Here is a 26,217-nt window from a genome sequence, read left to right as displayed (position 1 = left end):
AGAGGAGACCTGGAGACACTCAGGTAGGAAACACCAGACCCTGTGATATGCAGCAGTGAATAGAAAGGTGGGCTTTGTAGTCCTAAAGTAGAGAAATTCAAAATGGCTCTTTGAAAAATGTGCTGATAGTATGTACTTGGAAGAGGGAAAGACAATTTGCCCTACACAGGGTCAAGGATCGATTAATCTGGTGATCCCAACACCCTGTGACCTTGACATGCTGCATCATCTTGACACAGATGTACAGAACTGCCCCTCAACCCATGATTTGTAACAGGAACTGTGGTTGCAGCTTGCATGAGGGGCAGACCCTGACACTGCACAAAACTGGATCCTCAGATGATACGGAGCCTTCAAAGGGTAACTGGGAATGAAGATCCTGGCCTTGGGACAGAGGGAGGGGGCTGCACATGAGCCCCCATCACCCGAGGGTTGCAGAGGAGCCTGTACAGAAAGCTGGCATCTTGTTTCAGCCTGGACCGGTTAAGCTAAAGGGCTCCTGCCTGGCCTGACTATTGGGGTGGGGGAGGGGGGTAGCCATGCTGATTGGTCAGGAGGCCACAGAGCTGTGTGAGGTCACTGGGCTTCCAGGCCAGGCTGGGGCAGGAGTATGGTAGAGATGCTGCCAACTGCCGTTCTGCTGGCCTTGGCAGTGTCTGTGGTTGCCAAAGATAACGCCACGTGTGAGTATGTATCAGGGACACGTCCGGGGGTGGAAAGGGTGTGTTCTGAATAGCAAGCCCCACCCAGACGCCCTCTGTCCAGGGCTAGGAAGGAGGCCAAGCTTGGGCCTTAGTAGTCCCCTGGGTCTCACGGGTGGGACCCACATCCCCAACTCAGACCATCCTTTCTCCCAGCTTCATCAGCCGAGAGACCCCAGGGCTGTCCCCGGGCTCCTATGCCTCCCGTAGCACAGACGCTGGGGTCCTTCCCTCACCTAGAGACTGACCTCACTGCCTCATGCACATCAAGTCCCAATTTTTAGAAACCCCTTTCTTCCCACGGATAGTGAGGTGCTCCTCCTGTGGCTGACCCCAAAGACCCCAGGGTGTTGTCATGGCATTCTTCTAGGGTTGGGCCTCCACCTTAGACTGACAGACCCCAAGTTACCCCCAAACTCTTGTGGCCTCTCCCCAGTTCCCAGAACTTCCACCCCGGGACGCCGCTGCTCCCCACACCTGGGATCACTGGACCTGCCTTGGCTACTCTCCCTCCTCCTGCCACCATCCAACCCCACACTGCAGCCCCAAGACCCCTGTGGCTGTTTCCTGAGTCTCCCGCCCAGAATTGGCTCTAAAGACCTCAAGCCATTACACCTCTCTCTCACCTCCTCTAGCCTCCCCCCTGCCTCGGGATCTCCCATATTTCTAGGGCCCTTATCATCCGTCTTGCTTCCTATGGCGCCTTCTTTCCTCGCCTTGGGGCTTCACCCACAAGACCCCAGAACTCATACTCCTCAAAACCAGTTCCGAAGTCTGCAGCTTCTGGCTTCCCTACCGCACTGACAGTGCCTCTCCTCAGCAGCTCCCCCTCAGACCCTCCACACTCCCGGTTGCCCCATTTTGCCCAGCCCCCTAGCCCTGATTCCCCCATCGTGCAACTGCAAGTACAGGCTGTGCCTATTCTTGGTTTGAACTGTGCCCCTGGTCTCTCCCCAGTGCCCCCTGTGGGTTATGGTTCAGGCAGAACCCACTGGGAAGTGGCCGTATTGTCAGAGGGCAGGATGCAACAATCGGGGCCTGGCCCTGGATGGTCAGCCTCCAGGTAATCATGTCCCATAATAACCGAATGTACCATGCGTGCAGAGGCACCTTGCTGAACTCCCATTGGCTGCTTACGGCTGCCCACTGCTTCCTCTCCAAAAAGTACGTGTGGGAGCACGTGGAGGGGGGTCTTCAGAAAGGCTCTTCCCAGAAAGGGACATTCTCCAGGGCTCTCTGTGCGCAGTCTCCCCGGGGCTCTGGGCTTTGTGGCAACCAGACCATGAGTGGGTGGTCCCAGGCCCTTGCTGAGGAGGGCTCTGAGGATCATGATCACCAGAGGTTTCTGTCAAGTCCGTCCTTTCTGAGGATGACCTGGCTTGCCTCTGTGCCCACAGAAAAGTATATGACTGGAGACTGATTTTTGGAACAAGGGAAATTGTGTATGGGAATGAAAAGCCAGTGAAGCTGCCTCAACAGGAGAGAGATGTCGAGAAAATCATCATTCATGAGAAATACATCCCCAGTTTAGAGCACAATGACATCGCTCTCATGAAGATCACCCCTCCCGTTCCCTGTGGGCAATTCATCGGAAGGGGCTGCCTGCCCCAATTTAGCGCAGGCCCACCTCGAGTTCCCTAGGCCTGCTGGGTGGCTGGCTGGGGATTCTTGAAAGAGAAAGGTGAGTATGGGACGGGCTCTCACAGGGGTAGGGACACTGCAGGTCATTTCCTCAGTGGTCTCTGAAGTGCAGGGGACATATGTGGTGCCTAGTGGTAATGTCCACCAGAATGCGGGACACTGTCCCCTTTTAGAGCGGGAGAAACTGGCAGCCGAGTCCCCTGTCCACAACCTCACCACTGATGGCTCGTGTGGTCGCTGGGTGGAAGGGTGCATGCAGCCCCAGGAGAACCTGGACGTTTTTTGAATGGGGTATGGGCTGTGGCTCTATCTGGGGCCTGGAACCCCAGTTGCTACCTTCTGGAAATGGGGGATTGTCCCCTGAAACGGCACTTGGAGAAGAGCTCGAGATGGGGTTTTGGGGTTGCGGGCCAACTCCTCCCCTCTCTGGACATCCATTTCCCCATCTGTGAGTGGAAGGGACATGTCACGTGCTCTCTGAGCTCTGAGACCCCAGAACCCAGCCCTCTAGACCTCAGTGAACCTCAGCTTCACACCCTCGCTGGTCACAATGCGAGAATCCACCCCCCCCAATCCGAGTGACTTCATTTTCTCTGGACAGAGGGGACAGGGTTCTTGGCAGGCCAGCAGTGGTCAGCAAGGGTTTGACGAGTAGGTTAGGGCTTTCAGCTTTCCACAGGTGACCACATGGACTTTTTACCCAGTCACATTGGGGATGAGAAACCTGAAAATTATTATAAATACATATTAATGGGCCCACACATACAAAAATCTCATCTATGATATCAGTAACGTAATGTATTGTAGAAATCATTTTTTTGTAATCCACATGTATTGTGGACCGAATTGGGTCCCCTCTTAATTCATATGTTGAAATCCTAACCTCCATTATTTTATAGTGTCTGTATTTGGAAATAGTACTTCCAATAGGCAATTAAGTCAACATGGATCATATGGGTCACCTTCATCCAATATACGTGATTTCATATAAGTGGAGTTTAAGATACTGACACTTTTAGAGTTACAGCCGTGTAAAGACAGACAGAGAAGATGGATGTCTACAAGCCAAGGAAAGGGTTCCCAACAAAATTCAACTCTGCCAACCCCTTGACGTCCATCTTGTAGCCTCCAGAAAAGTGAGAAAATTAACTATTATTAATTACAACCCAGGTTGCGATACTTGATATGGCAGCCCCAGCAAACAAATACACTATGGTAATGACAAATAAAGTATCAATAAACTACAGACAAAAGGAAATAGGAGGTAAATAAAAGCATCCCATTATTAAAAAACAAAATGAAGGCATTAAAAAAGGTAATGAGGGACAGCAATAGCTATAACAAGAAAACACTTAACAAAAAGGCATTGAGTTATTTTCCCACCAGTAATCCTATTAAATGTCCCATTCAAAAGATACAGATTGACAGAATGGAATGGATTTAAAAAGAGAAAATAACTATGCTGCCTACAGGATACTCTCCTTAGTTCTAAGGACAGACGTTGATAGATTGTTAATGAAACAATAAAAAAAAAAAATAAGACTGTGCTGAAGTAGTAACCGATTGAGATCAGTGGCACTTATACTAAATTCACACAAACATGAAACTGTAAGAAAGGAAAAGGACACATAACAATAATAATGACACTTCACAATTATAAATATATGTATACCAAAACCCAGAGATATTAAATATATATAGAAATTTTGGCATGATTTCTAGGGGAACATGGAACATTTTCCAAGATAGACCTTATATAAGAACAATAAACATTTATTAACATTTTAAGAAGGGTAAAGTCATACAAACTAGCTTTCATTATCATAATGAGATAAAATTAAAAATTTTATTTAATTTTGCTGAAGCAAATTTAAGATTGCTGAAGCACATCTGGGAAATCAAGAATATACGTGAAAATTTAATTACATACTCATAAACAACAAACTGGTCGAAGAATTAAACACAAGGGAAATTATAAATTATCCTGACAAAAACGAAAATAACACAATGTACCAAAATTTATTAGATATAGGAAAGGCAATGTTAAGAGGCAATTTAGAGTTGTAAAAGCTCACTTTAAAAAAGACTGCCAACTTAAGGCTCTATGGAGATGGCAGAGGGGGAGGATCCTGAACTCACTTAGTCCCAGAGACACACAAGGTAACAAACACATCCATGCAACTACCTCTGAAAACAACCCAAGGATTGTCAGAACAAACTCCCTAGTTACTCATAGAAAGGAGGCCACATAAAAAATGTCAGGAGAAACGGAGATGCAGTTGGAAACCAAACCCTTCATGAGACTAACCACAAGCAGGAGGTACACTACAATCATGGAGAAGAGAGAGAATCAGAACCCATGGCAAGCGCCTCAAGGATGGGTCACCCACATCAGGATCATGGGTCCCTGTAATATATGGCTTTGGAAAACAGTGGGGCTTAACTTTCTGAATTTTTACAATCAGCTGGGAATAACTTGATATTTTAAATGTTAGCAGGCTTAACTCTGAAAGATCATGAGGGCAAGAAGAAACTGAGTCCCTGTCCCTAAAGTCAGCTGTCCCTAAAGAACAGCATTTTGAGCAGCACCTGGGACATAGTAAAGGAGATTTATTGACCACTTCCAGAACACGCTTGGGTGTATGAGTGTGTGTGTTTGTGTGTGGGGATCAATAGGAGACTTCTCCAAGAACAAAAGAGCTGACCAGTGCCATTTCCTCCCAGACCCCAAGCCAAGATAGCAGCACATGTGCAGGAACAAGTGTAAACACTCTTCGCCTATCTAGTTGGCACCATGAACTTCACCCCCACATTCTCCTGCAGATCCACACTACCCAACCCCTCCCATTACACAGGTGTCCATCCAAAGCATCTCCTGCCACAAAACACACTGCCAACAGCCCCAACAGTGAGATGTGACACTCCGAACTGACTCTTGCCCTGGGGAGAGTGAAAGATACACATGCACACGCGTGTGTCCACAGTCCCAGCAGTCAAATATTGGCTAGTAGTACAGAAAATGTGGACTGCCAATCGGTGCAAGGGCAGCCCTAGCAGGTACGACTGTTATTACTGCCCACTTTGGGAGCCTCAATGCACACGGCAAGGATATCATCCTTCAAGTAGCCCCTGCACATGAGCTTAGGGCAGGCATTTTGCTGACTGCTGTCACCTTCCAACTTCTAGCACATGTTGCAGCAGGCTGGTCCCTTCACAGCACAGGGTCAAAAACCTTCTTGGTGTAACAAGCACAGTGCTCAATTGCAGCCAAATGGACTGAAGGAAACTCTAGTCAGTCATGATAGTAAAGTGCACACAATCCACATAGAGACCTCCTTAGAGTACCTGGTTCTGGTGAACCGGGGCATTGTGCTGCTGGACAACACAGGACCTCTTCTTCAAAAAGCCATGACTGTTAAGGTCAAGAAATGTAGCTTATTTTCCAAATACATAGGAAACAAGCACAGAGGGTTACACAAAATAATGAGATGGAGGAATATATCCCAAAAGAACAAGGGCAAAACTGCATCAAATTGCTAAATGAACAGAAATAATCAATATGACTGTTATAAATTCAAAGTAATGGCTGTAAGATATTCATGGGATTTGAGAAAAGACTGTAGGCTCTCAGTCATACAAAGACAGAACATATTGAAAAGAGACCCAGACTTAGGTAAAGAACTCAGTAACTGAAATAAAATACAGTAGAGGGAAGCAATAGCATATAAGATGAGGCAGAGGAATGGATCAGGGAGCTAAAGGAGGATTAATGGAAAACAACAAAGATGAAGAGCAAAAAAGAAAGAAAATAAGAATAATAAAGTATATGACAAGGTGAAGGGAACTCACTGTATCATCAAGATTAATAACATTCACTTTATAAAGAATCCTGAAGGAGAGAGAGAAAGAGGGGCAGAAAATTTATTTGAAGAAATAATAGCTGAAAATTTCATTAATTTGGGGAAGGAAAGAGGTATCCAGATCCAGGAGGCACAAAGAAACCCTCCCCCCAAAAAATCAAAGCAAGGAGGTGCAAACAAAGACACCTCATGGCAAAAAGTATTGATAAAGTGAGAATTATTTTTAAAAGCACTAGGAAGGAAACTTACATATAAGGGAAATGACATAAAACTATCAATAAATTTCTTAGAAACTTTGCAGGCCAGAGAGGTGTGGCATGTTACATTAAAAGTGCTGAAAGATACAAGAAAACTTAAAACAATATATTTATGCACACAATATAGGAGCACTGAAATACACAAAGCAACTCTTAAGAGCCATAAAGGAAGGTAATCAGTAATACAATAGAGGACTTCAAGACCTCACTCACATCAATGTGGATAGATTATCTAGCCAGAAAATCAACAAGGAAACAATGACTTTGAATAACACGATGTACCAGATGGACCTACCGGATATATTCAGAACATTTCATTTAAAAAATATTGGAATACACAATCTTTTCCAGTACATGAGGCATTCTCCAAAATGGATCCTATGTTAGGCCACAAAAAAGTCTCAAATTCAAAAAGATTGAAATTGTATCATGCATTTTTCTCACCACAATAGTATGAAACTAGGAAGCAATTGCAAGAAAAAAAGATGGAAAGAGCACAAATACTTGGAGGCTAAATAACATTCTACCAAATATTGAATAGATGAAACGAGAACTAAAAAAGGAAATCAAAAAATATATGGAGAAAAATGAAAATAAACCACAATGATCCAGAATCTTTGGAATGCAGCAAAATTATTCTAAGAGGAGACATTATAACTATACAGGAATACATCACAGAGCAAGACAAATATCAAATAAAAAACAAAACATTACACTTAAAGGAACTAGGAAAACAAAAAGAAAAACCAAGCCAGTAGAAAGAAAAAAAAATAAAGATTAATCAAAAACAAATGAAATTTAATATGAGGAATTCTTAATCTCAGGAAAGAAACTGAGTGTTACTGGAGTGGTTGGGGGTGGGAGGGATGGGGTGGCTGGGTGATAGACATTGGGGAGGGTATGTGCTACGGTGAGCGCTGTGAATTGTGCAAGACTGTTGAATCACAGTTCTGTACTTCTGAAACAAATAACGCAACATATTTTAAAAAAGAAAAGAAGATAACAGGAGAGGAAGAAAAGGGGAGTATGTCAGAGGGGGAGACGAACCATGAGAGATGATGGACTCTGAAAAACAAACTGAGGGTTCTAGAGGGGAGGGGGGTAGGGGGATGGGTTAGCCTGGTGATGGGTATTGAGGAGGGCACGTTCTGCATGGAGCACTGGGTGTTATGAACAAACAGTGAATCATGGAACACTGCACCAAAAACTAATGATGTAATATATGGTGATTAACATAACAAAAAAAATTAAAAAAAAAACAAATGAAATTTAAACTAAAAACAAACAAAACCCAAGAAGACCAAATTAATGAATCCAGGAGCTGTTTTTGTTTTGTTTTAAATTTTTTATTGTTATGTTAATCACCATACATTATATCATTAGTTTTTAATGCAGTGTTCCATGATTCACTGTTTGTGCATAACACCCAGTGCTCCACGCAGAACGTGCCCTCTTTAATAGCCATCACCAGGCTACCCATCCCCCCAACCCCCTCCCCTCCAGAACCCTCCGTTTGTTTTTCGGAGTACACCCTCTCTCATGCTTGGTCTCCCCCTCCGATTTCCCCCCTTTCATTCTTCCCCTCCTGCTATCTTCTTTTTATTTTTTCTTAACTTATATTGCATTATTTGTTTCAGAAGTACAGATCTGTGATTCAACAGTCTTGCACAATTCACGGCACTCACCATAGCACATACCCTATGGAATGTCTATCACCCAGCCACCCCATCCCCACCCAACCCCACTCCAGCAACCCTCAGTTTGTTTCGTGCGATTAAGAATTCCTCATATCAGTGAGGTCATATGATACATGTCTTTGATTGACTTATTTCACTCAGCATAACACCCTCCAGTTCCATCCACGTCGTTGCAAAAGGCAAGATCGCATTCCTTTCGAAGGCTGCATAATATTCCATTGTGTATATATACCACAACTTCTTTATCCATTCATCTGTCGATGGTATCTTGGTTCTTTCCAGTTTGGCTGTTGTGGACATTGCTGCTATAAACATTGGGGTGCACATCCCTTCGGATCCCTACATTTCTATCTTTGTGGTAAATACCCAGTAGTGCAATTGGCTGGATCTCCCTTGGGTGGGCAGAGGGGCGGGCCCTGGTCCTGCTGGGCTTCACGCTGAGGATGCAGAGGGAGGACTGAGGGACCCTGGACCCCCGCACAGCCTCAGTCTGGAAAGGTCCGTGGCGGCGGAGGGGGAGGGTGATGGGAACACGTGGTGAGTCCTGACTTCCGCATCCGGGTCTCAAAGACGCTGGATGCCTTGGCAGAAGGAGAAGGGCCTCCCTCGTTGGGCAGAGGGGAGGCCTCAGGTCCTGCTGGGCTTTACGGTGAGGATGCAGAGGGAGGATTGAGGGACCCTGGACCCCAGCACAGCGTCAGTCAGGGAAGGTCCATTGGGGGGAGGGGGGCTGATTGGAACACATGGTGAATCTGGACTTCTGAGTCCAGGTCTCAGAGAGACTGAGGTGAGGCCCTGATGAAAGGAGCAGATGCTCAGGTGGGCAGAGGGGAGGGCCCTGGTCAACCAGTGCTGGGAGGGTGGCTTGGGGAGGCCAGGGTTAAACCCTGAGGGAGGACAGAGGGGAGCCCCGCAGAAGCCCACCCATGATGTCAGTCTAGGGAGCCCCCCCCCGGGCGGGATGGGGACAGGTGGCCAGTGCGGCAGACTTCTGCATCTGGGTCTCCCGAGAACCTGGGGTCCATGGTGGATCGAAGGAGCAGGGCCACCTTCACGGGGGCAGAGGGGCAGGCCCAGGTCCTGTTGGGGTTTACGCTGACGTTGCAGAGGGAGGACTGAGAGACCCTGGACCCCAGCCCAGAGTCAGTCCCTAGAGGCCTGAATGGAGGACGGGGACACCCCGATTGTGTTCGTGCGTGCGCTTGTGTGTCCCCCACTCGCCCATCCGGGTGTCCCAGACACGGGATGCCCCGGTGCCCAGGAGCCGATCCACAGGCAGTAGGGACAGGCGGAGGCATAGGCACCCAGGGAGTCCTGGTGGAGATCAGAAGAAGGCCCGAGAGACCTAGACGCCCCATCTCAGCCTTGGGAAGCCCTGGGCTTCGTGGCCGCACGTGTTGGCCACAGACTTAACCCGGTGGGCTCAGGGCAGGGAGGGCCTTGGTGATGGCAGACCAGCTTGGGGACAGCAGCCAGAGCAGCCAGGGACCTGCCAGGGCTCGAAGCGAGGACCCCCAAGGGACTCCCCAGGGAGCCCGCGGGACCGCGGCCCTGATTCAGCCACGGGAGACTCCTGGGATGGAAGAGACCACACAGTGCGTGGCCACTTTGGCCTCAGGGCCTCCAAGAACCCCTGGCCGTTTGGATGGAGCACTGCCTCGAGTATGCGGGTGGGGGGCGGTGGCCCACGTGTTGCTGGGTGGAAATACGAGGACCGGAAGGAGGACTGCGGGATTGGGGACAGAGAACAGATTCGGTCCCGGGAGGCCCCGGGGCCAGATGGTCACCTAGGGCGTGCCCTGACTTCCCAGCCACGTCTCCTGGAGCCTGGGGTCTGGGTGGAAGGAGCAGGCTTCAGGGCCGCCCAGGCTGAGCCGGTCCTGCCAGGATGGAAGGGGAGGACCAGAGGGAGGACTGACTGGGCCGCAGTACGGACAGGCCATGGAGGAGGACCCTTGTGGAGGAGGAGCCCATGCCTCCTGTCCGGGGGTCCACATCTGGCTGTTAGAGCCTGAGGGCCTGTGGTGAGAAGGAGCGGGCCTCGGGTGGGGCGGGCCTGTGTGTGTGTGAGGGTGGAGTGCGGGGTCGGGGGGGCGGGGCACGGGTCCGGTTGGGACTCAGGGTGAGGACCCTGGGGGAGGACTGGCCGTACCCCCTCCACCCCATCTCAGCAAAGAAGCCAGGGCACCGGAGTCTGGCCGGGCCCGATCCAGGGAGGATCGGTCAGCGGGGGCCCAACCTGGCACGCATGCTCGCTTGTCTCATGGGCCAGAAGGCGGGAGTCCTCGGGGAGCTGAGGTCTTGGTCTGAGGGGCACATGGCTTCTGTCTCACGTTGGGGACCTGGAAGAAGCGCAGGCCCTGGCAGGAAGAAAGAAGATTAGCGTCCTGGGGGGCCTGAGGGCATCCCCACCCCAGGACAGAGTGGCCTGTCCCTACTACCAGCCCTTTAGGATCTTGCCGGGGGCTGAGGGGGGAGATGGAGACGTGGCCGTGGACGAGGACGTGCTGGCTCCTCACCCTCTTCTCGGAGCTCTCAGGGAGGTGAGGACCATGCTGGGAGAGGTCGGGGTCAGGTCATCTGGGGAAGCGCACCTGGGAGACACACAGGAGTCCCTGCTCCTGCCAAAAATCAGTGTGGGGACACCCGAGGGAGGAGTGAGTGATTCCCCACCACCCCTCGGGCCCAGGAAGGGATGGCCCAGAAGTCTGTGCAGCCCCTACCTGGAGGCCCTGGGAACCCTGGGTGGGGCCTGTCAGGCTGAGTCCCTCCTCCTCCCCAGATCCTTCCTCTCAGGATGGAGAGGGCCCGGGCCTGAGGGTCTGGACTCAGGTAGCAGAGGAGGCAGGTACCCTGGCTCTCGGTCTGGCCCTGATGGTGGGGGGCAGATGAGAATTAAGGGGCTGCCTCCCACGGCAGGATCCCTAGGGCCCAGGCCTACCCTGCCACTCCTGCCAGCCATGGGGAGACGGGCGATCGGTGGGCCAAGTTATTTCAACTGACTTTTCCTTCTGGCGTCTCCCAGAGGTGAGGCCTTGGCACCAGGAGGGTGGCCTCCGGTCAACACAGGGAGTTTTCCCAGACCTTCCGTGGGGTCAAGGTATAGACGGAGAGGTGCGCCCATCCCAGCACAGATGGCACCCGAGCTTGGCCGTCCCTGGGATCCCGAAATGAGCCCTTAGACCTCTGGCAGGCGTGGGCAGAGGTGGGTCCCCTGGCTTACCTTCTGTGGGGTCTCAGGGCTGGGCGGTCTTGCTGTGATCCTGTGGCCTCAGGCTGCGGGGGTGCGGCCCAGGCCCTGCCAGGGGAAATAGCAGTCCCCTGAGGGGCCAAGGAGGGGACCACCCAGCTTGGACGGATGGGGACCTCACAGAGTCCGCCCCAGTCCTCCTGCCCCACTGGGGGCCGTGGGCCGTGCTCTGTGTCTGCACCCCGAAGTGACTCCTCCTTTTCTCCTCCAGGGGCTTCCAGAATTCAGAGTCGAGGCCTAGGTCTGAGGCAGGAGCCTCTAAGGTCCCAGAGCAGGGGAGGTGCAGGTGAGTGCCAGTGAACAAGGTGAGTTTCCTGCTCTGAGCATGGAGCCAGGGGCTCGCCCGTCCCACCCCAGAGGGGACCCCTCAGCACCCAAGTCCGACACAGCGCACTGTCAGCTCCGGGACTTCAGGCCTCTGCTGCCTGGGCTGCACCCTGAGGAGCCATCCCACCTCTTTCTTCATGTTCAGCCCGACACAAACACCATGCCCCTGGGTCAGAGGAGTGAGCTCTGGAAGCTGGAGGAAGACCCAGGCCCGGCCCAGGGCCTGGTGGAGGCACAGCAGTTGGGGGCTGGGGAGGAGAAGGTCCCCTGTACCCCCTCCTCCTTCTCCACCTTGGCCTCCTCCCAGTCTGCCGCCCCATTGGGCTCCTGCTCTGCCCTCTTTCTGGTCCCCTCGGAGGAGGGATCTGCTGCTGGGTTCCAGAGTCCTCCCCAGAGCTCTCTGAGTGCCTGCCCCTTCCCCACTGCCCAGGCAGCCACTGCCTGCAGCCAGCCTGACCAGGGCTCCAGCAGCTCCGGTGAGGAGGGCGCCAGCCCCCGCGAGGAGCCTGAAGAAGCCCAGCCGGACCTCTAAAACCTACTCCAGGGGAAGCTGGCCGAGCTGGTGGAGTTCCTGCTCCTCAAGTATCACATCAAGGAGCCGACCAGCCAGGCAGAGATGCTGGAGATCATCAGCCAGGATGCCCTGGATGCCTTCCTTGTGATCTTGGGCCAGGCCTCTGAGTGGTTGCAGCTGGTCTTTGGTATGGATGTGAAGGAAGTGGACCCCAGCGACCACTCCTACATTCTGGTCCCCATCCTGGGCCTCACCTATGATGGGATGCTGAGCGGTGAGCAGGGAGTGCCCAAGACTGGCCTCCTAGTGGTGCTCCTGGGGGTGAGTCTCCTGCATGGCGACTGTGCCCCCGAGGAGGAGGTGTGGGAAATGCTAGGGGTCATGGGGGTGTATGCCGGCCAGGAGCACGTCATCTACAGGGAGCCGAGGGAACTCCTCACCAAGGTCTGGTTGCAGGAAGGGTACGTGGAGTACTGGCAGGTGCCCGGCAGTGACCTTCCTGCTATGAGGTCCCGTGGGGTTCCAGGGCCCACGCCGAAACCAGCAAGTTGCAAATGCTGGAGTATTTGCTACAGGTCAGGCACGGGCAGCTGGCTTCCTCCCTGGCCCTGTCTGAAGGGACTGTGAGAGATGAGGAAGAGGGGGCCTGAGCCCTGGGGTCCGCCAGGCCCTTTCCAGGCTGTGCTGGGTTCGGCAGCCTCTCCTGCGGGGTGCTGGGCATGAAGTGAGGCCACTTGCTGGTTCTTCCCTGTGTGTGTGTGTGTGCCCGTGAAGACAGAGCCCTGGGCGTTTTAAGGAGTGCAGGGCCAGGGAGGGTTGGGAGAAGAAAGCAGGGCAAGGAGCCTCCTGCGGGTGGGGGGGTTGTTTCCTGGGATGACTCCCACATCCAGAGCTTGGTGTCCTTGAGGAAGCTCTCCTGTGGGGTTCCTTGCCATAGAAGGTTTCAGCTGCTTCAGGGGCTGATTGTGTGAGTACCATCCACTCTGCAGCATTTGTTCTTACCCAGTCCAAGAGTTAAGAGTTTTATCATGTTCTTGGGGTGCCTGGGTCCTCTGCTGGTTAAGCGTCTGCCATCGGCTCAGGTCAGGATCTCAGGATCCTGGGATCACACCCCACATGGGGCTCCCCGCTCAGTGGAGACTCTGCTTCTCTCTCTCCCCCTGTGTGTGCTTTCTCTTTCTCAAATAAATAAATAGCTTTAAGAAAAACTTTTGCTTCATGCCCTGGACACCAGCCTGGAAACCTTGCCTACTTGCTTGGGCTCTCGACCGAAATCACAGGCCATTGGCCTAGGGATGGGTTGGAAAGGCGCAAGAACGGAAGAAGCAAGGAACAGGGGTCAGAAGCTGAAGAGATAGAAGTTTGCTGGTTCTTGCTTCTGATGCCTTCCCGACCATCGTTGTGCAAATGCCAAAGGCAAGCACGCGCACACAAGCGTGGGGACGGGGGCAGGAGTGCCCAGGTTCTGTCAGGAGTCAAGGTGAGGACCAGATGGAGGAATGAAGGACCCTGGACCCAGTAGGGAATCAGTCCTGGGAGGCCTCTGGGTGAGACAACGGTGACATGAGGTGTCTCCTGAATTCTGCTCTGGGTCCCAGAGACACTGAGCGCTTGTTGTGAGGAGTGGCCCTCAGGAGCAGGGATGAGGGCACCGGCCATCCAGGGAGTCCAAATGGGGAACAGAGGGTAGGGCTAAGGGACCCGAAGGACCCATCTCGGGGAATCCCTGGACTGTGTAGCCTGACGCGACGTCCACAGTCTTTGCCCGTGGCTCTCATGGCAGTGAGGGCTTTGGTCCGTGGGAACAGGCCTGGAGACAGCAGAGACCGCATCACCAGCGGTGCTGCGGCTCATGCTGAGATCCCTGAGGGAGGGCTCAGGGAGGGACCTGGACTCCAGAACAGGGACAACGCACTGAAGCCTGCCCCTGCTGTCTGCCCTGGGAGGCCTGTTTGTGCCAAGTCCACAGGCAGTGTGTCAGGACGTCCGCATCCTGGTCTGACAGAGGCTGGGGGCCTGCTTTAAAAAACCGGGGGTCAGGACCTAATGGAGGAAGACCCAGGCCTGGCCCAGGGCCTGGTGGAAGCACAGCTGTCGGGGGCTGGGGAAGAGGAGGTCCCAGCAGCTTAAATAAGGAGGGTTCGAGCACCTGGGAGGAGCCGGAAGTCACGCAACCCTCTCTCCAGGACAAACTCCACGTGAAAGTGGCTGCCCTGGTGGAGTTCCTGCTCCTCAAATACCGCAACAAGCAGCTGACCCGCCAGGCAGAGATGCTGGAGATTGTCAGCAAAGATTACCAGGACGACTTCCCAGTGATCTTGGGCCAAGCCTCCGAGTGCATGCAGCTGGTCTTTCTCATGGACGTGAAGAAAATGGACCGCAGTGACCAGTCCTACAACCTGGTCAATGCCCTGGGTCTCATCTGTGATGGGATGCTGAGCGGTGAGCATGGCATGCCCAAGACCGGCCTCCTGGTTTTGGTCCTGGGGGTGAGCCCCCTGCATGGCGACTGTGCCCCCGAGGAGGAGGTGTGGGAAACGCTGGGGGTCATGGGGGTGTATGCCGGTCAGGAGCACATCATCTATGGGGAGCCCAGGGAGCTCTCACCAAAGTCTGGGTGCAGGAAGGGTACCTGGAGTACAGGCAGGTGCCTGGCAGCGACCCTGACCGCTATGAGTTCCCGTGGGGTCCCAGGGCCCATGCTGAACCAGCAAGGTTCAAGTGCTGGAGTATGTGCTCCGGGTCAGGCGTGGGCAGCTGGCTTCCTCCCTGGCCCTGTCTGAAGGAGCTATGAGAGATGAGGGAGAGGAGGCCTGAGTCCCAGTGGCAGCCAGGCCCTTTCCAGGCTTTGGTGGGGTCGGCAGCTTCTCCTGCGGGGTGCTGGGCATGAAGTGAGGCCACATTTTGGTTCTTCCCTGTGTGTGAAAAGAGAGAGCCCCGGGAGTTCTAAGTAAGGCAGGGCCAGGGAGGGTTGGGGGAAGAAAGCAGGGTGAAGAGTCAGCCTCTCTGGGGGCCTGTTCTCTGTGATGACTCTGACATCCAGAGCTTGGGTTTCTTGAGGAAGCTCTCAAATGTTGTTCCTTGGAGTAGAAGTTTTAACCAGCTTCGGCAGGTAAATGTGTGCGTGACATCCACCCCACAGCATTTGGACTTACCCAGTTCAAGAGTTTTAAGAGTTTTGTCATGTTCTGGAAATAAGGTGGGAGATCTTCCCTCCTTGTTTGGGTTCTGGAATGAAATCACGGGGCACTGGCATAGGAATTTGTTGGAAAGTTGGAAAAATGGAGCAGTCAAGTGACGGGGTCAGGAAATACGGAAATAAAAGATTATTCATTTTTGCTTCTTACTCCTTCTCGTCTGTCATTCTGCAAATTAACATAGATGCGTGCGCCTTCACTCACTTAGTTCTTCAAGAAAGGAGGAGAAATGACATCTCAGCACAGAGGGAGCCCTGCTCACTGGCTCCTTGATTCCCAGACATGGGCTGAGCTCTGCTCTCTGGAAGGCCCTGTGTGTGAGCAGTGAGGACATTAGGAAAAGCAGGACACGTTCCACACTTAGGGGACTGTCTAGCAGCTGCACTCAGGGCAGGAAAGTGGGGAGAGTTGCCCTGAGACCTGCAGAAGAAGTGGAAGAAGGGTGAGGGAGTGTGTCTCCCGGGGCAAGCACTGCAGTGGAAGTGCCCCTGGCCTGGGTGGCTCAGGGTGTCGGGTCACCATGCTTCCTTCTGTGCAGCTGATCACCGTGAACCTGGGGGGTGACAGTGGCCCTACTTGGAGACAGGGTACCTTAGAGGGGGGAGCAAAGTCTGAAATGGATAATTGCTCTGACATGTTCCTTCTGGATCATGGACAAACCAGGGAGAAATCTCCTCCTGGGGCAGGAAAAGAAGATATCCTGCACTCTCATCCCAAGGCCGTTGAACACAGTGCACAGACTAGGTGTTTTATATCTGTCATCTCCAAGTATTTCTGAAGAAATACAGTGATATTTCTTTGAATTGGAGCCCAGAAGACTCTAGACTGGCACTCTTGTCCTAACCATGCAAAGCCAGAACCCACTGCTTAAAAAGTCATTTTAGTTTGATTATCTGGAGTGTAATTTGGACAGCTATAAGTAAGCAAGGTCTAGGTTTTGGTCGGGGGAGAAATGAATGAAAGGAGTGGTTTGGTGGAAGAGCAGCTGGGAGGGAGGGAAGGAGCTGGTCTTTGACTCACATTCTAGGAGCTTTGTATTGTGTCCAGCTGGGACAATTCCCTCACACCTGAATGCCATACATATTCTCATATATCTCACATATATCCTCTGATTTAGAAAATGGATTGAGTTTTACTTATGAAGCACCCTCTTTGGCTGATTAGCTATTCCATGTCCTATTGAGCTGCATATTCTCTAACATGACCTCGGTAACAAAAAAAAAATAAAATAAAATAATACCCCAGAGTAGAGAGTGGAAGGCCCTGGGATCAAAACAACACTTGAAATCACTGCCATTCATCAAAGTTCCAATATGTGCCAGGCACTGTGCAAGGTGCTTTCCATATATCACATGCATTCCTGCAGTCCTGCAAGACGGGGCTTATGTTGCTAAGGAAGGAAAGTGACAATGAGAATCAAACAGGTTTTGGGTACTGTCTGTGGGCTTTTTTAACCTAGAGTTCTTCTGCCTGAAACTCAGAGTTCTTTGAAAACTGACTGCCCAGGCGCTGGCATTGTTTCCAGACCTGGCACTTTCCCAAATTACAGCAGCCTTTCCCTGGTATTCCCCTGTGTGCTCTTCTGTCTCACTCTTGAACCTGGCCTGCTAATGAGCTCAGCACTGGTCCCCATGGAACAGCTAGGAATCACAGGGTCCTGGGCTCGAGTCCCACATCAGGCTCCCTGCTCAATGGGGAGCCTGCTTCTCCCTCTGCCCGCTGCTCCCCCTGCTTGCGCAATCTCTTTGTCTCTCTCTCTCTGACAAATAAAAAAAATCTTAAAAAAAGAAACTCCTCCCAGCAATAAAGTCAGTCATAACAAATTATAATAGTTGCATTTGGTTAAGCCCCTACTGTGTAACAATACATGGGAGAAACTTTAATGTTCATCCATAGTGTGTCTTGCTTTCCTTCCAGAATACAGGGGACACCACCTTGCCAGTCCCCTTGTAGTTAGGGAGGGTTGTGTGATGACCCTTTGCCATGGAGATGTGAGCAGAAGCATTGTTTCTCACGTCCAGGCGTTTGCGAGCCAGTATGTCCACTCCATGCTGTCTCCCTTGATTCACCAGCAAACATGGTGACCCCGTGTTGAGATAGGGGAGCCACAAGATGAAAGCAACCTGGACCCAGGGTCTAGGAAAAGCAGAGGGCCCCTGCCAAACTGTATCAGAATTTGTGTGCACAAAGATGCACTTCTGTTGTGTTAGCCCTTCAAATGTCACAGTTTGTTGCATCAGTTAGCAGTTACTTTCATGCAGCCGCTTTTTTTGTTAGGCTTATCTAGCAATTTTACTTAAGAAGGTAGTAGTGCATATCTTCCTATTGCAAAAAAACTTCTAAAAATACAGATGAGTCACAATATCCCCTTTTCAAAGTTCCTCCACAATTCAGCCTCCTCCTCAGAAGTCACCATGACTAACAATCTAGTGTGTATTTTTATTTTTTTAATTTAAAATATTTTCTTTTCTTTGAGAGAAAGAGTGTGTGATGGAGGGAAGGGCAAATAGAGAGAGAGAGAGAGAGAGAGAGAGAGAGAGAGAGAGAGACCCTCAAGCCGGCTCCATGCAGAGCCCGATTCGGAGCTCGGTCTCAGGACCCTGAGATCATGACTTGAACCGAAATCAAGAGTCGGACGCTTAACCAGCTGAGCCACACAGGCGCCCCTAGTGTGTGTTATTCTAAAGGTGACTATGGCTTTTTCATAGATATGCTCTACAAATATATTGTTTGTATTCAACCTAACCCGTATTACTGTGCATATTGATCTGCCACTAGCTTTTGTCACTTAATAAAATGGATGCAGAATCTTCCCATAACAGCACATATAGACCTACCTCACTTTTGAAAGTATTCCCTGGAATGTTAAAGTTTGTATATACCATAATTAATCACATACACAATTTTTTCCTGGTGGAAACAAGTTGTTTTCCCTTTATCGTATGACTAATAAAATGAAAACAACATCTTTGACCTGAATCCTTGGGTAGATATGAATGTTTTCTAATAAGATATACATAATATAACACAGACATTGGGTTAGAGTGGAGAGGGTGTGAATTGTTTAACATTTCTTAAATGCGTCTGAAATTTTATTCCACAAGTGCTATACCAGTTTGCATTCTCATAATTAATTTCAATAGCTCCAAAATTGCAATACTTAGGTATAAATCTAATAAGATATGCACAGGGTCTGTATGCTGAAAACACAGAATGCTGATAAAAGTAATCAAGACTTAAATAGTAAGTACAGAGATATACTGTGTTCATGGACTGGTAGACTCACATAGTGAAGATGTCAATTCTCACTAAATTGATCTATACATTCAAAACAATCCAATCAAAATTCCACCAGGATGTTTTTGGATATAAACTAGCGGATTCAACAAGTTTATGGAAAGGCAAAGGAAATAGAATAGCTAAAACAACTATGAAAAAGTAGAATAAAGTCAGAAGAATCACACTACTTGATTTTAAGATAAAGCTATGATAATACAGGTGGTGTGGTATTGGGGGGCGGAGCAAGATGGTGGAGGAGTAGGAGACCTAGATTTCGTCTGGTCTCAGGAATTCAGCTGAACAGCGATCAAACCATTCTGAACACCTTCCAACTCAACAGGAGATCGAAGAGGAGAGTAGCATCAACTCTCTGAACAGAGAAGCGACCACTTACTGGAAGGTAGGGCGTGCGGAGAAGTGAATCCAAGGTGATATTCGGGAGGATAGAAGGCGAGGGAGGGGGCCTCCGTCAGCCGCTTCTGGCAAGTGATAGAGCCGCAGAGCACAAAATCGGAACTTTTAGAAGTTGGCTCGGCTGAGGGACGTCGCTGCAGTGGCTAAGCGGGGGTGGAACCCTCCCGGGACAGTGTGGTCTCAGGACCCTTGGGGTCAGAGAAAGACCGGGGGTGCCTGAGTGCGCCAGAGCTCCCAGGTATCGGAGCGGAGAAGCTGGCTGCAGAGACGGAGCCGAGGCACGGGCTCTCAGCTCGGGGTTGCCATAAACTGTGATCCGCGGCCCAGTCGGGCCACTGCTCCTCCAGCAGGGACCCAAGAAGCGGCAGATCCCGGGCAGACTCCCCTTCCTCCCCCGGGAGGAGCGGCGCGGTAACGAACCGCAGGGATCTGCTGGGTTTGGAGACTCCACACGGGGTCGGGTGCCAGAGATAGCAACGCTTGGTCACAGGCCGGGTGAGCACGGAGTGCGGCCGGAGACCGGGGACACGGAGTGACTGCTTTTCTCTGGGGCGCACTGAGGAGCGGGGCCCCGAGTTCTCGTCTCCTCCGGGTGGAGATTGGGAGGCCACCATTTTTGCCCTGGTCTTCCAAAGCTGTGCCGAGAGCTTGCAGGGAACAAAAGCTCCTGAGAGCGAACCTGAGCAGCTTCCTTAGCCCGGACCCACAAGGGCGGGGCAATTCCGCCTCCGGCAAACACATTTGGAAACCACAGTAACAGGCCCCTCCCCCAGAAGATCAGCACGAACAGCCAGCAAGCCAAGACCAAGTTTACCGATCAAGGAGCACGGGAGAACTCCAGCGCTAGGGGAATACTGCACCTAGAATTCATAGCTATTTTTTACCATGATTCATTATTTCATCAAAGTTAAATTTTGTTAACTGTTTTTTTTTTTATTTTTCTTTTTCCCTTTTTCAACCAACATCTTATCAATCCCTTTAAAAAAAAAAACATTTTTTATTTTTCATTTTTAGAGTCATATTTTATCCTTTCATAGTAGTTACACTTATTTTTGGCATATATATGTAAGTTGTTCTCTCTTTAAAATTTTGAGATACAGTTTCTTCTAACAGATCAAAATATACCCTAAATCACTAGTGTATGGCTTTGTTCTAGTCTCCTGCCTGATCACATTCTCTCCCTTTTTCCTTTTTTTTTCCTTAAATCTTCTTTCTTTTTTCAAACAACTTCTTATCTTATCAAGTCCTTTTATAAAATCTTTTATAATTTTGATCTTTACAGTCATCTTCCATCCCTTCATTGTATCAACCCTTATTTTGTACATATGTCTTTCTTCCTTTAAAATTTTAGGAGGCACTTTTTTTTAACAGACCAAAATACTCCTAAAATCTAGTGTGTGGCACTGATCTATGCACTAGCCTGATCATATTTGATCATATTCTGCTTTTTTTGTATTGTTCTGTTTTTGTTTTTATCTTTTTTTTTCTCTTTCTTTTTTCTTTCTTTCCCTTTCTTTTCCCCTGGTTTCAGGTCTTTTCTGATTGGTATACAGTATATTTGCTGGGGACGTTGTAAACCTGTTAGCATTTTGTTCTCTCATTCATCTATTCTCCTCTGGACAAAATGACAAGACGAAAAAAATCACCTCAGCAAAATGAACAAGAGGTAGTACCGTCAGCCAGGGACCTACTCAATACGGACATTAGTACGATGTCAGAAAGAGTTCAGAATCATGACTTTAAAGATACTACCTGGGCTTGAAAAAAGCGTGGAAGTTATGAGAGAAACCCTTTCGGGAGAAATAAAAGAACTAAAATCTAACCAAGTCGAAATCAAAAAGGCTATTGATGAGGTGCAATCAAAAATGGGGGCACTAAATGCTATGATAAATGAGGCAGAAGAGAGAATCAGTGATATAGAAGACCAAATGATGGACAATAAAGAGGCTGAGAAAAAGAGAGAGAAACAACTACAGGATCACGAGGGCAGAATTCGAGAGATAAGTGATATGATAAGACAAAACAACATTAGAATAATTGGGATCCCAGAAGAAGAAGAGAGAGAGAGAGGGGCAGAAGGTATATTGGAGCAAATAATAGCAGAGAACTTCCCTAATGTGAGGAAGGAAACAGGCATGAAAATCCAGGAGGCACAGAGAACCCCTCTCAAAATCAATAATAATAGGTCAACACCCCGACATCTAATAGTAAAACTTACGAGTCTCAGAGACAAAGAGAAAATCCTGAAAGCATCTCGGGAGAAGAGATATGTAACCTACAATGGTAGAAACATTAGATTGGCAACAGACCTATCCACAGAGACCAGGCAGGCCAGAAAGGACTGGCAAGATATCTTCAGAGCACTAAACGAGAAAAATATGCAGCCAAGAATACTATATCCAGCTAGGCTGTCATCGAAAATAGAAGGAGAGATTAAAAGCTTCCAGAACAAACAAAAACTAAAGGAATTTAGAAACTAAAACAAAGACTGTAATAAGAGATGAGGAAGGACACTATATCCTACTTAAAGAGTCTATCCAACAAGAAGATCTAACAATTGTAAATATCTATGCCCCAAACATGGGAGCAGCCAATTATATAAGGCAATTAATAACAAAAGCAAAGAAACACATTGACAACAATACAATAATAGTGGGGGACTTTAACACCCCCCTGACTGAAATGGACAGATCATCTAAGCAAAAGATCAACAAGGAAATAAAGACTTTAAATGACACACTGGACCAAATGGACTTCACAGACATATTCAGAACATTCCATCCCAAAGCAACGGAATACACATTCTTCTCTAGTGCCCATGGAACATTCTCCAGAATTGATCACATCCTAGGCCACAAATCAGGTCTCAACCGGTACCAAAAGACTGGGATCATTCCCTGCATATTTTCAGACCACACTGCTTTGAAACTAGAACTCAATCACAAGAGGTAAGTCGGAAAGAACTCAAATACATGGAGGATAAAGAGCATCCTACTAAAGAATGAATGGGTCAACCAGGAAATTAAAGAAGAATTAAAAAAATTCATGGAAACCAATGAAAATGAAAACACAACTGTTCAAAATCTTTGGGATACAGCACAGGCAGTCCTGAGAGGAAAGTATATAGCAATACAAGCCTTTCTCAAGAAACAACAAAGGTCTCAAATACACAACCTAACCCTACACCTAAAGGAGCTGGAAAAAGAACAGCAAATAAAGCCTAAACCCAGCAGGAGAAGAGAAATAATAAAGATCAGAGCAGAAATCAATGAACTAGAAACCAAAAGAATGGTAGAACAGATCAACGAAACTAGGAGCTGGTTCTTTGAAAGAATTAACAAGATTGATAAACCCCTGGCCAGACTGATCAAAAAGAAAAGAGAAATGACCAAAATCATCATAATCATGAATGAAAGAGGAGAGATCACAACCAACACAAAAGAAATACAAACAATTATAAGAATATATTATGAGCAACTCTATGCCAGCAAATTAGGTAACCTGGAAGAAATGGGTGCATTCCTAGAGATGTATCAACTACCAAAATTGAACCAGGAAGAAATAGAAAACCTGAACAGAACTATAACCACTAAGGAAATTGAAGCAGTCATCAAAAATCTCCCAAGAAACAAAAGCCGAGGGCCAGATGGCTTCCCAGGGGAATTCTATCAGATATTTAAACAATTAATACCTATTCTCCTGAAACTGTTCCAAAACATAGAAATGGAAGGAAAACTTCCAAACTCATTTTATGAGGCCAGCATTACCTTGATCCCAAAACCAGACAAAGACCCCATCAAAAAGGAGAATTACAGACCAATATCCTTGATGACATGGATGCAAAAATTCTCACCAAAATACTAGCCGATAGGATCCAACAGTAAATTCAAAGGATTATTCACCACGACCAAATGGGATTTATCCCTGGGCTGCAAGGCTGGTTCAACATCCGCAAATCAATCAAACGTGATACAATACATTAACAAAAGAAAGAACAAGAAACATATGAGCCTCTCAATAGATGCAGAAAAAGCATTTGACAAAGTACAGGATCCTTTCTTGAGCAAAACTCTTCAGAGTATAGGGTTAGAGGGTACATACCTCAATATCATAAAAGCCATCTATGAAAAACCTACAGCGAATATCATTCGCAATGGGGAAAGGCTGAGAGCTTTTCCCCTAAGGTCAGGAACGCGGCAGGGATGTCCACTCTCACCACTGCTATTCAACATAGTATTAGAAGTCCTAGCCACAGCAATCAGACAACAAAAAGAAATCAAAGACATCCAAATAGGCAAAGAGGAAGTCAAACTCTCACTCTTTGCAGATGATATGATACTGTATGTGGAAAATCCAAAAGACTCGACCCCAAAACTGCTAGAACTCATACAGGAATTCAGTCAAGTTAGCAGGCTATAAAATCAATGCACAGAAATCAGTGGTATTCCTATACACCAACAACAAGACAGAAGAGAGACAAATCAAGGAGTCGATCCCATTTACAATTGCACCCAAAACCATTAGATACCTAGGAATAAATTGAACCAAAGAGGCAAAGGATCTGTACTCAGAAAACTATAAAATACTCATGAAAGAAATTGAAGAAGACACAAAGAAATGGAAAAACGTTCCATGCTCATGGATTGGGAGAACCAACATTGTGAAGATGTCAATGCTACCTAGAGCAATCTACACATTCAATGCAATCCCTATCAAAATACCATCCACTTTTAAACAGCCAAGATGTCCATCGACAGATGAATGGATAAAGAACAGTGGTATATATACACAATGGAATATTATGCAGCCATCAAAAGGAATGAGATCTTGCCATTTGCAACGACGTGGATGGAACTGGAGGGTTTTATGCTGAGTGAAATAAGTCAAACAGAGAAAGACATGTATCATATGACCTAAGTGGTATCAGGAATTCTTAATCTCAGGAAACAAACTGAGTGTTACTGGAGTGGTTGGGGGTGGGAGGGATGGGGTGGCTGGGTGATAGACATTGGGGAGGGTATGTGCTATGGTGAGCGCTGTGAATTATGCAAGACTACTGAATCACAGATCTGTACTTCTGAAAGAACGCAACATAATTAAAAAAAGGAAATAGAAGTAGATAGCAGGAGAGGAAGAATGAAGGGGAGTAAGTCAGAGGGGGAGACGAACAATGAGAGATGATGGACTCTGAAAAACAAATTGAGGGTTCTGGAGGGGAGGAGGGGAGGGGGATGGGTTAGCCTGGTGATGGGTATTAAAGAGGGCACATTCTGCATGGAGCACTGGGTGTTATGAACAAACAATGAATCGTGGAACACTACATCAAAAACTAATGATGTAATATATGGTGATTAACATAAGAATAAAAAATTTTTAAAAAAAGATGGTGTGGTATTAGCTAAAGGATATACACATAGATTGGTAGAACTGATTAGAGTCCAGAAATAGACCCACACAAAGAGGACCGGTAGAGTTTTTTATGAAGGAGTAAGACAATTCAATTGAGAAATGTTGGTCTTTTCAATAAATGGTAATAGAACAATTAGACACACATATTTTTAGAAAAAGAAACAAAAAAAGAAACAAAAAGGAACTTCTACTTAAACCTAACAGTTTATAGTACAAAATCAAGTTAAAATGTATCATCGATCTAAATGCTAAGGGAAAACTATAAAATTTTTAAAGAAAACGTAGGAGAAAATCTCATGACCTGGAGTTAGACTTCCTCAAAATTAAAAACCTTTGCTCTGAGAAAATCAGAATAAAAAGTCAAACTACAGACTGTTAGAAAGTATTTGCAAATCATATATCCAACAAGAGACTTGTATCCAGAATACATCAAAGTTTTTCAAAACTCAAAAACTAGCAAACAAATGACCCATTTTTAAGTTTTTTTCATGGCTTTTGAATTGTCTTTTTTAAAAAATTCAATTAACCAACATACAGTACATCATTAGTTTCAGATGTAGAGTTCAATAATTCATCAGTTGCATATAACACCCAGTGCTCATCACATCATGTGCCCTCCTTAATGCCCATCACCCAATTACCCCATGCCCCCCACCTCCCCTACAGCAACCCTTAGTTTGTTTCCTATAGTTAAGAGTCTCTCAAGGTTTGTCTCTCTGATTTCTTTCCATTCTGGTTTTCCCTCCCTTCCCCTATGATCCTCTGCACTGTTTCTTATATTCCACATATGAATGAAACCATATTATAATTATCTTTCTCTGATTGACTTATTCCACTTAGCATAATACCCTCCAGTTCCATCCACACTGATGTAAATGGTAGGCATTCATCCTTTCTGATGACTGAGCAATATTCCATTGTATATTTATATACCACATCTTCTTTATTTATTCATTTGTCAATGGACATTTGGCTTTTAAAAATGGGTAAATGATCTTGATAGACACATCACCAAAGTGGGCATATGGATGACAAATATGCACATGAAAATTGTTCTACATCAATTAAGAGAAATGCAAATTAAAAATAAGATGAGTTAACACAACACACACTTGAGAGTGACTGATATTTTAAAAATTACTGACCTTACTAAATGTTAACAAGAATAAAGAGCAACTTGAACTCTCATATATTACTGGTCAGAATGTAAAATGGTACAGCCTCTGCGGAAAATAATTTGGTCATTTCTTCTAAACATATAGACACTATATGACTCACCAATGCCACTCCTGGAAGAAATAAGAACCTATGTTCACACAAAAACATACCTGTGAATGTGTATAGCAGCTATTCATATTTGCTAAAATCTGTTTGTTTTGACCCAAATGTCCTTCTATGAATGAATGGACAAACTGTGGTACACTTGTACAATGGGTTACTACTCAGCAACAGAAAAGTAATAAACTATTGATACATACAACTTGGATGAGCCTCAAATGCAATTTCCTGAGTGAAAGAAACCAGTCTCGATAAATTACGTGCTCTGTTCTTCTATTTCTATAGCGTTTTTGAAAAAGACAAAACTACAGTGATAGAAAACACATGAGTGGTTGTCAAGGTTAGGGATCAGGGGAAAGTAGGACTATAAATGAAATATCAGAAAAAGTTGAC

General features: G+C 47.7%; 3 pseudogenes; all 3 read left to right on the top strand.

The window, feature by feature from the left end:
* Positions 1 to 610: 610 nt before the first annotated feature.
* The window catches only part of LOC113933894, a 43,211-nt pseudogene continuing 17,604 nt past the window's right edge, over positions 611 to 26,217 (top strand).
* On the top strand, positions 11,894 to 13,352 carry LOC113912217 (annotated as a pseudogene).
* On the top strand, positions 13,611 to 15,064 carry LOC113935272 (annotated as a pseudogene).

The sequence above is a fragment of the Zalophus californianus genome, chromosome 15, assembly GCF_009762305.2.
Source record: "Zalophus californianus isolate mZalCal1 chromosome 15, mZalCal1.pri.v2, whole genome shotgun sequence".
In the NCBI taxonomy this organism is placed as follows: Eukaryota; Metazoa; Chordata; class Mammalia; order Carnivora; family Otariidae; genus Zalophus; species Zalophus californianus.
This window is presented reverse-complemented; position numbering and strand designations above follow the sequence as displayed.